This window comes from Hyalella azteca, unplaced genomic scaffold (genome assembly GCF_000764305.2).
Source record: "Hyalella azteca isolate HAZT.00-mixed unplaced genomic scaffold, Hazt_2.0.2 contig7679, whole genome shotgun sequence".
In the NCBI taxonomy this organism is placed as follows: domain Eukaryota; kingdom Metazoa; phylum Arthropoda; class Malacostraca; order Amphipoda; family Hyalellidae; genus Hyalella; species Hyalella azteca.
This window is the reverse complement of record NW_025937798.1, coordinates 25,854-40,518: the sequence shown is the minus strand read 5'-3', so window position 1 is coordinate 40,518 and position 14,665 is coordinate 25,854.

Here is a 14,665-nt window from a genome sequence, read left to right as displayed (position 1 = left end):
TGACAAAACTCCTGTTACCCTGACAGAACTCCAGTTACCTTGACAGAACTCCTGTTACCCTTGCAGAACTCCGGTTACCCTGACATAACTCTTGTTACCCTGACAGAACTCCTGTTACCTTGACAGAACTCTTGTTACCCTGACAGAACTCCTGTTACCTTGACAGAANGTTTGGCAGTGCAAAGAGGCAATGCAGCCAGCATCCTAACAGCAGTTAGAGAAAAGTTCGACGTGGGCCCGCTCCTCACTCGCGTCACAGCTCAGTGACTCTCGGAGTCGGTGTAGGCCACCATCAGAGGCGTTAAGGTCGGGGCCCTGATCATTGACATGAAACCATTCCCTGTTTTTAATTAATGAAATTAATTCCTTTTTGTTGGAATGGTGAGTGTGGGAGGCCTTATTAAAAAAATAGCGTAATTATTTCAGGTAAAAAAATATCTCTACATAAATAATCGACACGCACAACAATAAAATGTTGTAAATACATTTTACGATGGCCTTTCTTTTCGGGATTCAGGAATTCGTTTTTCTGAACAGGCCAAGTGAAGCATCCGAGATTTAATTAACTGAACTTTTCCACTATTGCACAAACTTTATTTCACTTGTAATATTTAACCATTTTCCGACTTTATTAGTAACGGTATTTTCCTCCCAGCCTTTCAGAGCCGTCAAAAACCTTCAGAATTAAGATAATCCCAGTTCACATGATGAACCACAAGGCGAAAGGACCACGAGTCATTGATCTACATGGAGGTCCTCTCAGGTCGATGTGGTGATGACATAAGGTGGTCAGGACTCCCTACATCGTGTCCAACTGCTGGTGCAGGAGAGAGTAACTGCCTGAGTATGATCGAGTAGGCTTTTAGGAGTGGATGATGAAGGGTGGAGGTCAAATGGAAGGGCCTCAAAGTTCGTGGAAGAATGAGAAAGAAAAGAGTAAGAGAATAGAAGAGTGTACTAATGTAACTAGAAAAATTATTTATGTTGTATGTTACGGTTATTGTTCGCTCATCTTAAAAAAATCATCAACATTCAACGACGAAACACTGGCGAAATAACAGGCTCTAAATACCAGTGAATTAATGCCAACGAGGAAGAAAAATACATCTCTTTTAATCAATTTACAAATGATAACTCTGCCGGTGAAGTCCAATAAGCTGTTATTTTTCTATGAAGAGAGACAAACGAATTGCGTGTCATTGTACCATTGTCATGAGTATCGACCATGAAAATCATAGCAGCCAATAACACTCGGTACTCATGGCGGCCCAATTACCTTCACTATTCAGTTAGGAACAACATTATGAATAAGAAAAATTCAAGCCGCGAGACAGAAAAGAAAGAGTGAAGTGTTATTTGAGGATGCAGCAAGACGCTTAACAAGGCACGTTAGTAGTCAAATTAAAGAGTGTGAGATACAAACGTTTACGTCTGACGAGTTCATAACTTCTTTACGCTGCATGTGGGAGTCATGGGACAACAACCAAAGATACTAACGACAAAAACAGCCACAAAGTTTATGCGAATAAACATTTTGTCAACTTTGCTATGTTATGAAATCTACAAATTATAACGTCTATTTCTTTCGCGTTAAAGTTCGAGAACTAAGACTTGTAGCCAACCTTGCATTCAATTGAATTTCTGCCAAAAATTCAAGCGTATTCACTCAATATCGTAAAGATGATTTTACTGGCAATTGATGTCCAACAAATCAATATCATAATATTTTTTTCTGCTCTTCACTAGATCTAAATTGGGAGTATCGACGTGCTTTCGAGCTAAGTGTGCTTCTATCCTCTGTATTCATCTCAATATATACACGTGTTAGTTAGATCTGTGGATACTGAACAATGAACAGTATTGAATAGCTTAATGGGTGCTTGGAGCCTAGCGCCATAATTCTGGGTCATTCGGTCGCATATCCAATACCTGTCGTGGGTTGGAAATTTTATTATTTTCACGCTGTTATCGCGAGGCATTGCAAAACCAATTGAAAATTAGTAAATTGGTCATTTCAAAATTTTTTCACTTATATTTCATGCATAAAGTCTAAATTTGCATTTACTTCAGTTAGTCGAACGCTGTTTGTATAGGAGATGTTGATAGTTTCACTCTCGTATTCACATTATAGTTTCATTCAAATAGTTAGCATTGCTATGGAACAGTATCAATTTATACAAATCAGAAATTATCATTTTTAGTAATAGTAATTATCCAATTTGCGTTTAGAGCTTTTCGTTTTCGTTCAGACTTTCCAGACTTTAGGTTTCATCCTTTCAACCTTTTGTTCATGCTTCTTTTAGACACAAGCTGGATAGACTACAAGAGCACAACGCAATTTTACAGACGTCACTTGTCAAATATACGTACGTGTGAAATCTCGGTGTGCTTAATGACCTGAACCATTGCATATGCTTGCAGTATAATACAATGTAAACAAATAGTATCACTCAAATCAAGTGATATTGTGATAGAAAGACGTAGTCCCCCAGCACCATGATAGCAGAATAATAATTGTATGAAGGAATTGCAAATTATGGCAATTATCAATCGAAAACAACGCAGGGCTAGTATGCTACAACAAATGACTGAATGCAACGCAAAATTGCGGCGGTTCCGAAAATTATTTTCAGAATATCATTGTTAATAGTCTGTATCCATGCCATGATTTCGTGCATTTCGAGCACTGGGATTATGATCAGCAGTAACTCTGCAAAAGTTTGTATGCATCGATTCCTGTTTACATTTATTTAAAACTTCATCTTAACTCAAGAATACGCCTCATACATCCAAAGTAAATTCAAGCAATTGCATAAAATATTTTAATAGTCTTGAAATGCTAGTTAAAAAAAAGACTAATGTATAGAAAAGTATTTTACAATTATGCCAACGCATGTCAAATTCACGCACTCCAACGTAGAAGATTTGTAAAATAAGTGAGTTACATGACTATTTAATTAGAAATAACGATCTAGCACGAAGTCGAAGCATTCCTACTCGAGAAAATGCGCTTGTCGAGCTACCAAGCAGACACGATATATCAGAGGTCGGGTTTAACACAAATCTTAGACCTGACCTCACTACTGCATTATCGTCTCGCATTCTGACCCTCTAATGTAACGAATAAATGACTTTGATGATCTGCAGCTGACAGAAAATACTAAATCATAAGTTCTAGAATCTTCAAACTGTGATATTAACCTGATTACGAAAATAGTTGATTTCATGCGTGTCTTATTTGTTAATGGGATTATTCTCGCGACAAAATCTTGCATTTTAATTTTATAAAGCGTTCCAATGACTGTTTTGACTTAGAACTGCAAAAGAAGCTGCAGTTTCATTTGTTAGGTATGAGCTATGCGATGATGACGCTGCATCCTAAAGTGAATGCCCGAGGAAATATTAAAACTATAAAAGATTTGCTGCGCTCGTAAGTCGTATTAACGGATGATCTTTGCATTTACGTCATCTAAAAATTTAAATCGTATTTCTGATTTATTCTCAACTTTTACTGATGATATTTCGATTGCTTACTTTCACACATTTTTTCAGCGCATTTGGGAACTTTTACATTCAATTTCAGTTGAATTATGTGTAGCCTCTCCCACTTTTTCCAAATTAAGTTGTTTCGCAAATAGTATTCACCAGTTGCTGCAACCTTTTTGTATACAGTTTTCGACTATGCTAACCCCTACACTTTCAGTACGACATTTTTGCTTCCATGAGCAATTATCATTGCCATCAGACAGTGTCACTCAAGGCAGATTGTTTGAAGCGTTCGCAGCGTTCACGCAGGCACTGTGCCGTGAGCGTGAGCCGCTCAACGATGTTTACCTACGGTCACCTCGCCAGACGACACTCAACGTGAGTGGTCGCGTGTACTCACGTGAGTACTGTACACCCCCACGTGTTTACATTACTGCTATCGTCTACACCAGTTCTTATCACAATATCACTCATGGCATTCTACTCAAAAGTCGTTGCGCACAGTCAAACTTGTACGTATGTTCGCGCATCAGTCTGTTAAAGTGGCTTCAATAATTTACTTAATATGATTTAAATGCAAAATGAAAATGATTCCGAAATAAAAATACACTTTATTGAGTTTATATTGCATCTGCGTTTCTTTAAAGCAACATAAAATACGATAAGTCTGGTGAATACTCACTCCATTAACTCCACACTACATTAGGAGCGCCAGGCTTTAATCACACATATACACACTGAAAATTCGTAATGTTCAAATTGTTATATATGATGTCATTCAATTCTCATAAGTTTCATCGAACAGCTCTCAAAAGGCTCAAAATGATTTAATTTTAATTTTGTCTTACTTCAGATTACAACCTTAACTTATTATCCTGATATGAAGTCCTTTCGATATGTTGGACTAACATTTCGTGTCATGATTGCTTTACAAATTTATTCGACGACTGAAAATATTTTTTTCACTTTCTATAAATCTTAAAGGGTGCACTCGTGTGATCGATTAGGCCTCCTCCTCAACCGAAATTCTCAGCTGATTTTCCAGCGTCACGAAAATTATATAAGCGAACGCAATACGAGGCAATTCCGATCCGGGCCTGCATTGAAAATACGAATTAGAAAATCTTTTGCACGCTCATCTATTCAATTGCTGACTGAGAATTAATATTAACTTTAATTGACACTAACTTTAACTAACAATAACTTTAATTCTAGAAGGTATGCATTCAATGATAATTCCGGAAAGTTTGAGCTAAACTATTTCGTAAATTTCAAATCATGGTGGGAGTCACTTAGAAAAATTCTAATTAAAAATTAACATCAACGAAATTCTGTACTCAAAATTGTTCTAAATAAACTATTTTTTGTCCTAGAACTTCTCTACAATTAGTGAAACATTTTTCCATTCAATAAATCTGCAATTTCCATTTACAAAAACCATGCACATGTAACTCTTTGAACCTCTTGTAAATAAATTGATGCGCAAGTTCTTAGAGTTCTCACATATAAAAGTAAAGGTGTTGCCATAAAAATAACTATGCGCATCGGGGTTAGATATGGCAATGAAACAACGTTTAGTTTCCTAAATTAATCGTTTCTTTATCATACGAGTTCAATGCAAATTCAAAAATTCAATAATGTATACGCGGTTGAAGCGTAACTGGGCTGCGAGAACGGGTGTTGGCCCGGAAACAACACCCGTTCCGGGAGGAAGTTATAATTTTGTCGTTAAAATTTAAATGTAAGATTTCGTATAGGTTATCATAAGTCTCAACTGAGACTGGTCTTAAAACTATCATTTTCGTGTTTATCATAAATTTCAGTACGCTTTTACATTTTATCAATATTAATAGCCAGGCACCTCTCTAGCGATTTTGAGGTATTGCGGGCTTAGATTTTCAGAATTCCCTCTAAAAGGATCCAAACTTCAAGTATCTAGGCTAACAAACTTCAGTCTTATATAGCACCTTACCCTCGTGACCAGCTCTTCCGCGGCTGTCGATTTTTGTTGATAATTTTAATCATTAATACAATACACATAATATAAAATACACACATTATACCGTTTTGGCGGCATAATTTTAATCAGTATACGACAAGACGCTAGAACCGGAGTTCACGTACTGCTTCGTCGTCGCCATGAGGGAGTCATGAGGTGCTAAGTCCTTCACATCTGCATGCATCATCTCCTGAACCCCAGTTACACTACGCAACTTATTCAGCAGACTGCATCAGCTTCAGCCTTTTATGAAACGGAAGTCCTCGGTACCACTGAGTCGCATGGATGTGTGCCAGACAGTTTCAGAGTCTGACATAGCTATACTCTGCCCTCTGACCTCAAACTAGGATAAAGGTCTTGCCCCCCACTCAATTTAAATAATTATACGCTAACATATATTTAATTTTAATAGATAATTAATTTAAATTTATTACAAATATAATTTATTGCATGCTGGCATGCTAAATACCTGTATTTTCAATTGATAGATGGCTATATAATAAGTGTATTTAATAAACTAATTGAACTGAACCTACTTTATACATGGTGCAATTTTGATAATTGATTAATATATTTAATATACCTTGAGAGCTTAAACAGATAATGCTAACTTATAAAGATAATGGATCTAAATAGAATATCTTGTCACCATTGTGGAGATTTATGGCTTTAGTTTACATTTTCGTATATTTGTTTTGCATCCCTGATTGATACTGCTGGGGTTCATTAGCAGCAGAGCTGGCAGGTCGCTCGTTGGTCGGGGGCTACCCGGGCCCCAGGAAGCCAAATATCAATCCTGTTCTCGCCGCTTAGTTATGCTTCACCCGCGTGTACATCATTGAATTTGCATTGAACTCGAATAATAAAGAAAAGATTAATTTAGGAAACTTAACGTTGTTTCATTGCCATCTCTAACCCTGCGCATAGTTTTCGTTATGAGTGTAACCGAAACGACCATTAATTGCTACATTGGAGGCAAAATATAATCAATTAAATCAATTTCCAAATCGCTCAACTTTAACCTACGACTTACACGAAAATTTATTTATGTACATATCAATATCCCCTGACGGATCCATCATAATTTTAATCACTTTCAACAGTAGCGGCGTATGAAAAGTTATAAGTGCATCACATGGAGCCATCTGTCATGTTGCGATCACAACGACTGCTGCTTAAAATGATGAACTTAAACGTACAATCCGTTATTGATCAACTACTTATTCAAAAGCAATCACGGTTATGAGCACCGACACGCTGAGGGGAGTTCCAACTATCGACTTCTTGAGAGGTAAAGGTCAACTTTCACTCCCTGCAGAACAGTTGGCTCACTCCAACTCCTGCAGAACTGTTGGCTTACTCCAACGCCTCCAACTCCTGTAGAACTGTTGGCTTACTCCAACGCCTCCAACTCCTGTAGAACTGTTGGCTCGCTCCAACGCCTCCAACTCATGCAGAACAGTTGGCTCACTCCAACTCCTGCAGAACAGTTGGCTCACTCCAACGCCTCCAACTCCTGCAGAACAGTTGGCTCGCTCCAACGCCTCCAACTCCTGCAGAACAGTTGGCTCACTCCAACGCCTCCAACTCCTGCAGAACAGTTGGCTCGCTCCAACGCCCCAACTCCACGTAGTGACTTTCTGTACCAGCTGCTTGCATATCTCATGACGCGAGCGTCTCAGTATCCCTTAATATTACACAGCAACTTGAACTCCATTGGTGTCTAGGGTTCTAATTCAGTACTTCAGATGTCAGAAATTAGTTGAATTTTTCTAAATTCAAAAAAGAAGATTATTTACAAGGGCCATCTATAAGGCAGATTTAATTTTTTTATTTGAGCAGCTTTAACTCAAGCAATTTTTTACTGCCATTTCACTGTTTCAACTTTTGTATTTAATAAGCCCTTCCATTTATTGACATGAAATCGGAAGGCAATACTCAAATCCATATATTGAGGGTATATTCATGTTTTCCCGTTAATATTAGAAGACCTAAAATACATTTATAGGATACATTTATACACATTCAACAAGCATTCAGACCATGTTTGAATACATCACAATCTTCCATCGGTCACCCATGCAGAAGTCGTCAACAATGCACGGCTATGGATTCATATAGGGAAGTTCGTTGCCCTGCAAGGCGGCAAGCAATCGATGCACACTAATGTAGCTCCGTACGAATAACACAGCATGATATGGTCGATAAAGTCTACATTGGATAAGGACTTGTTTGTAGTCCTGTTGACTTGGAAGCACTGTATTCCTTCACTTGGAAACCTAAATTCAAGCCTTATTCCCCTGCAAGGGTCAGTCCGTAGACACGGTTAGTGTTTCAAGGTCATTCAGTTTAACTAAAAAGTTAAGTTTCATCAAGGTCATTCAACTTGACTAAATAACGACAATTGGTCAGACAAAGTACAAACTACCCGTATAATCTTTTCATTATTATAATCACATCAGATATAAATTTCTTGGAACATGATCACTCTCTTATTCTAAAAATATCAATTCCTGATAGATATTCAGAACACTCTAAACATTGATGCCATCATTAATTATGTTGCGTCAATTACCTCATTTCGCTTCAGTCGGATGCATTAATTGCATGCTATTTTAAATTTTTCTTACTACCTGCATGAAGCGTGACATGAGGCCAGCAGATAGCAGGAGCGTCGAAATGCATGTCTGAAACTAAATTATTCTTTCTCATATTTAAATTCATCTATCAGCTCAATATGACAATGTTTCGAAGGTTGGAATACATGCAAGACTGAGTTAAATTTAGAACATGAATTTAAGGACAGTGGAGCGTTCTGAATTGATTGTGCAAGTCGGTAATCAGGGCTTACATTGTCCTCAGCGAGACAGAGAGAATTCATTAATGATTCTTAGTGAGGATTCAAAATTAACGAACGAGTCGGGGTGCTGACAATACGGCGAAAAAAGTGGAGCATTGACGGTACAACGACGCAAAAAGTTTAGCGTTGTGTACAACGACGGGAAAAGTGGAGCGTCGACGGGACGAATATACGGAAAGAGTGGTGCTTTGACGGTAAAACGATGGGAAAATGAATCATTGACGGTGCAACTATGAAAAAGTGGAACGTTTATGGTACAACAGCAAAAAAGTAAAGCGATGACGGCACAACGAATGACAACATTGAGAAAATGAAGGAAATGTGAATGAAGGGAATAAATGAAGGAAAGCGTTGACCCTACGATGGACAGGTTGAGGCCTCAATGGACAATTCTGACGCTATTGTGAAGTAAGTCGTTGCTGCAACAATGTACGACGCTGTCCTGAAAGACAGCGTCGACGCCAGGCAGCGACAGGAGTCCAGCGATCGACGTACGGGGAGCTGCAGGAGCAGCAGGCGCCACAGGTCAAGGTTGGCAGGACGGGCGCGACTTACGATAACAGCGACAAGATTAGACTCATTGCCACTACTTGCTCTAATTTAGTCCTGCTTATGAATCCTTAATCTCCTAATTCAAACCTAGTTTCATTTTACGCGGGATTTAGCAGGATATTTATTTTTAAACATACAGGCACAGGTGGTATAGCTGGCTGCGTTACTAAATATTACTATCATATAAGGAGGATAGTTTCACTCCATTATTTAAGCTTACTTTGAACTAAGAAAGGCCCTTTTAATATGATAAATAAAAGATGATTCGCAACCTTGCACTTCAAGGTTTGACTCCCGATGATTACGCCGACAAGATAAACGCTGTCTTCAATCCTTCACGCACTGCACTCCATTCCTCAAACGCTGTACTCAACTCTTTAAACTTTGCACTCAATTCTTCAAATGCCGCCCTCATTTCATTAAATTTTGCACTCAATATTTTAAACTTTCCACCCATTTTTTTACCGCTACACTCAATTCTTCAAACACTGCAATCAATCCTTTAAACGTTGCACTCAATTTTTCAAACGCTGCACTCAATTCTCAAAACTTTGCACTCGATTCTTTAAGCGTAGCACTCAATTCTTAGAACAGTGCACTCAATTCGACAAACGATGTCAATCATGACTTTAATTAGTTCCATTATACCAACTTATGATTTTTAGCGCATTTTCTCATTTATGGAAAAAATATAACTCATTACTCACTGCAGTGAGTACTGAGTTATATTTTTTATTACAGGCATTTAATAATTTGATGCCAACATTTTCATTACTGACATCAACACATCCTCATCTAGGTTACAACGCTCGACGGTTACTCAGGACGGCGGGCAAGCTTGCCGCTACAGCGACGCGGCGCCGGTCTCCTGGAAGCATCCATCAATGACCGCAGACTTATCAGCAAATGGTTTGGACCGGCCTGGTCGGTCGGACTGGGGAGGGGCTGGGTTGGAAGGGTGTTGCAGAAATTGATTCAAATTCAATTTTTTTCTATATTATGTATTGTTTTTGTATAGATTAATTTCCACCCTTAATTAATTTATTTGGGTAAATTGGTGTGTGCATATAGGTTTCAAATACGGGCATAGAATTTTCACCAGGAAATGCTTTCACCGATGGATTCACTAAATTGTAAGCTTTGTTAAGTCTCAGAATATTATAAATCGAACTATTGATAAACACCAATTTACGGCCAAACGTGCTTGGTTAGAAGCATCACCAAAAATATCATGGTTTCTCATAACTAAATTTTCAGATGACAAATTTCAATTGCCGGGAAACTTCAAGTTAATAAAATCAACCATAAATAATAAAATCAACCATAATAACATTCATGGCTATAAACGCATAGCTATAATCACAAAAACCTTACCGTTGTTACTAAGGAATCGAACATGCATGCAATAAATAAATCATGATTCCACTGCAACACATTTCCTGGTATTGACCATCAGGCCTGATAATATTCATCCACTGCATGGGCGTCGCGTGGCCCTAATCCCTCTGATTAAATATCGATGAAATCCCCAGCCAGCTTATCTCCACGCTAAATCCTGCCACGGCTTCCACCGATTCCACCAATAGTCTATAAAAATACATGAAAGTCAGCATTAATTGATGAATAGATGCTAATTTTAACTCCAAACGAGTTGAAGTTAAATCATTGTCAGAGAAAGCCACAAATAAGATGAAATACCATCGTTTATTTTTATTCAAATATTACAACGCTGTCAAGATTCTATTGAATATAATGTGCATGAACACCACTGTACTAAATACTCTCATTCAAATAATTTTCATCTATTGAATTCCTTGCTGCACGGGATAGTATAAGCCGACTACTTGTTTCTCTGGCTTCAAATATCGATATTATCGCCACACGTGCACGAGCTCTCTGACACGAACATTCACCCTGAATTCCTGAAATCCTGCTGTATAAATTACTTGATACCACCAACGCCATCTATAGGTAATCCATCCGGTAGATTACGAGATTTAAGTAAACGTCGCACATCTCAACATTCGACATCGCCGGTTATTAATCGGCCATCATAAATGAACATAATCCTTGTATCGTTTCCGTGCTTATTGCGCTCATTTATCATCAGAATTATCAGTGAACATCGATATAATCTGAAAGAGAAATCAGAACTCAGATTACATTGCCAGAAATGGGCAAAAATATTGTGCACCCATTCGAAATCTTAGACTGATTATCGGTGGCATAAGGACAGCCCACGCGTGACAGCAAATGTCCCGAACTGAATGTTTGATTATGATTAGTGAGATTGAGATCATAGAGCCGGGAAAGATATGCCAGCTCTCACTTCACATTGAGCTTTGTGCTCAGAATGTGAAAATTTTCAAATTGAACACTTGAACTGAGACAATTGAGGCATTGTGTAATAATGCTTAATGTAAGTTTGTAATAAAAATTACTAACATTTTATGCGTGAGTGAAAATTAAATTTGATGAGTTAAGAATTCGGTGAATTTTTACAGTAATACTGGTCCAAAAATTTCGTTCCTTAGAAACTTGTGGGAGAATATGAATGACTGATTACACTTTAATTAACAAACACATACTTTTTCAATCTTAATGACGTAAAAAATTCCATTATAAAGCCTTCAAATTTATAATTAACTCGTTTAACAGTTCATTAAGTGGTTTTCGCAGCTTTCAGTTCTGAGTACATGGTCATCTATGTATAAGTTAAACGCGGCTCCCGGGCACTCGAACATTACTGTGGCATCGCCAAATTACTCGACCATTGCCTGCTTATAATTGCAAGTTGACCAGCCAAACCAGCCAGTTGTAGACACAAATCACCGTTAGGTTTAGTCTCATAGTAAGAGTTTTTTAGGATCGGCCTAATTTTGAAATCAAGTAAAATAAATTCGATCTCCCAGTTACGGAAAATCGGGCAATTCATTTCACTGACCGAAAACTCGATAGGTTCCAAACATGTTTTTAGGCGTACGTATAGGGACCTCCAATAAAAGGTTCATAACGCGTATAGGTCTCTAAGATTGTGAAACCTACCCAAAATCGCACATTATAAGTATTATTTTCGTCCTAAAAATCTTTATTCAGTCAAATATTGTGAGTTTGTCGTGATGGAACTAGCGCAGATGTCACCATTTCTTATATGCTCTCCTAATTTCCAACATGAGTGCAAATTTTGGTTCAGAGTATCAATGGAATTTCCGAAATTTTCATTCTTAAATTTTTCGATTCTGGCTCCGAATATTTAAATTGTCAGCTTGCTAACAATTTTCACCTCACGGTCTCGTGGTATTGCCTTCCATATGAAATACTCCTCGCCCTTTTCCTACAACGTTTGGCTGTTGGCGCGAAATACAATACAGGAATTTTCCATGGATCACCCTGTAATAGAATGGATTATTTGTAAGCGCTTCAGCTATCAATCTATTTCGCGCCGAAGGTCAAAAATTAACATTGCCAGCAAGGCGGAAGGTCTCTATTATTGAATATTCCTCATATTGTTCTTCTCTCACAAAGAGCGGAAGGTCTCAAGTGTCCAGCCGGCCTAAGCTGGCTCGAAAGATGCAGCATTAGCATTTCAATTTATCAAAGCGACAAGAAGAGACAGATGAAAAGCAACAGAAACGTAGACACGCGAGCAAGAGGTCGCTTACACGGGACGTCGACCGCCCGCACGAGAAAGGGAAGAGAAACATACGTTATCCTGCTTACATCATAGCTTATCCCCACAACTGATATCCGTGTTCGGATACAGAGATCTCAGTGGTGCGGTGCTGAAGAGGAATGCCCCTAGGAATGCGAAATTCCTTAGGACTTAACGAGACAGACATACGTTAGAAGTCCCCCTGAGGGTCTTATACATGCCCAGAGATTAGAAAAAATATTTGCGTGAGCTGGTACTTTTTCAGCTAGGCTATCTGCTGTGTCGACCATTCCACATTTGATTCTGTTGGGTATGGGCGAATTTTTTTAATTCTGCAATTAAATTTTGCAGCTCACGACGTTATTGATTTGAAAAAATGAAATAAAATAAAAATATGCGCTGCCACGAAACCACCCACAACTTTCCACTCTCACATAGATTAATTAAATCAATAAACCTCACACTACGCTTAACTAAATCAACACGCCACTAACCCTGATGGACTTAAGCCCCACTTCCTTATCTCTGGGCCGCACCCGAGCCGTTACTGGCCGTGTCAAGGCTGCGGAGGGTGCCTACGGACACCGAGTGTAAGTAATTGAAATTTGTCTCGATTTAACGAAAACCGGAAGAATTATAATTTCTTCTCGCGATATTAGAAAGATATGTTTATTATGTCTCATTTATTGTTAATAAATGATGTATTGATACTTCAATTATCGCTGTGTCTTTCTAGAATTTTATGTTGCCCAAGCGTTTCAATATGCAGTAAACATGTTCACTTGATTTCAGTACCTTCCATGTACTGTCTTAAGGTTTTTAACAAAAATTTCCGGCTGATATATGATCTGACAACATTTCTCTGTCGGTCTTAAGACAACCCTGCATGGCTAACTCGCTTGATGAAACCTAAATGGATTCCCTCGCCATTAATCCAACGCATTACCTGGGCTTTGTCCATCAGCGCTGACCTAAAACCTCAAACATCCGCACCTTAGGAGGGCGCTTTACAGACAGACCTGAACCTTGGCGTGTTTGATGGTTCAAGAACGACAGAAAATACTGGTATACAATTTAACCAATCGAAATAAGTTTACAGCTAGAAGACCGAATTTTCGAACCGATCGAAAATTTAATCGAAGACCGATCGAAAATTAAACAACACGAAATTCCCTATAATATATCTTAATCAGAGCATGAAAACACTGCTGAATCAGTAACAAAATTTAAGGTATGCTTCAGACGCTGCGACAGACTCGCTATAGTTGGATTAAGGTTATCAGGTCTGTTTGGCCACTCGATCGCAATCAGCGACTATAGTCAGAGTCGCCTTGCCGACTTTATTATGGTCTCCTGAGGGCATGGCAAGAGTGGGCTTAGTCAAGCCTACCGAGCCTATAAACTGCCCAGAGGCTGCCCTACAAGCCCACAGCGGAAGGCAGTGGGCAGAAGCCTCCCGGAGGTTCGTGGCCGAGCTTGTCTACACCTTCATAACAAAATTTATGCCAGAATTCAGTCGGTGCCCGCTCGTGTGCGTGCGTACGTACGTGTTTGTTTTGTTATTCGTCAGCATTCTTCCTCGATTGCTTAAATTTACGATTTAAACAACCCATAAACTTCATAGCATTTATTTCCTTTTAATACTCTAATATAAGATAACCAAGTAAGTTGAATTCGAATTCGATGGTGTGCCACTGGTACCATGATGGCGGCGTGTGGCAGGCAATTTGTATAATTGCCAGGTATATCGTGTTAGACAGGAAACAAGGTCTCGGAAGAATTAATAGAATTTGAAACGAGAACTAACACCATCTGTACGTCACGGTTATAAACTAAAAAACTGCGCTGCAACTCACCGACGCGATAACACTTCTCGCTTCGAGTCACCGACATGTGAAACAGCCTCACTGATTATATCGTTGACGCTCCAAGTATGAACGCGTTCAAGAACAGAGTAGATAAAGCTATGGAGAAATATATGTTCAGACTTGAAACGCATAGCACCATATCGAACCTGGTGGAAGTCTAATAGCTATTTCAAACTATCGTCAGTTTTGAAAAGATTCGGTCAAATGACCTGTCTTTCGATCTCTTGTGAAAAGTCACAAAATTACAA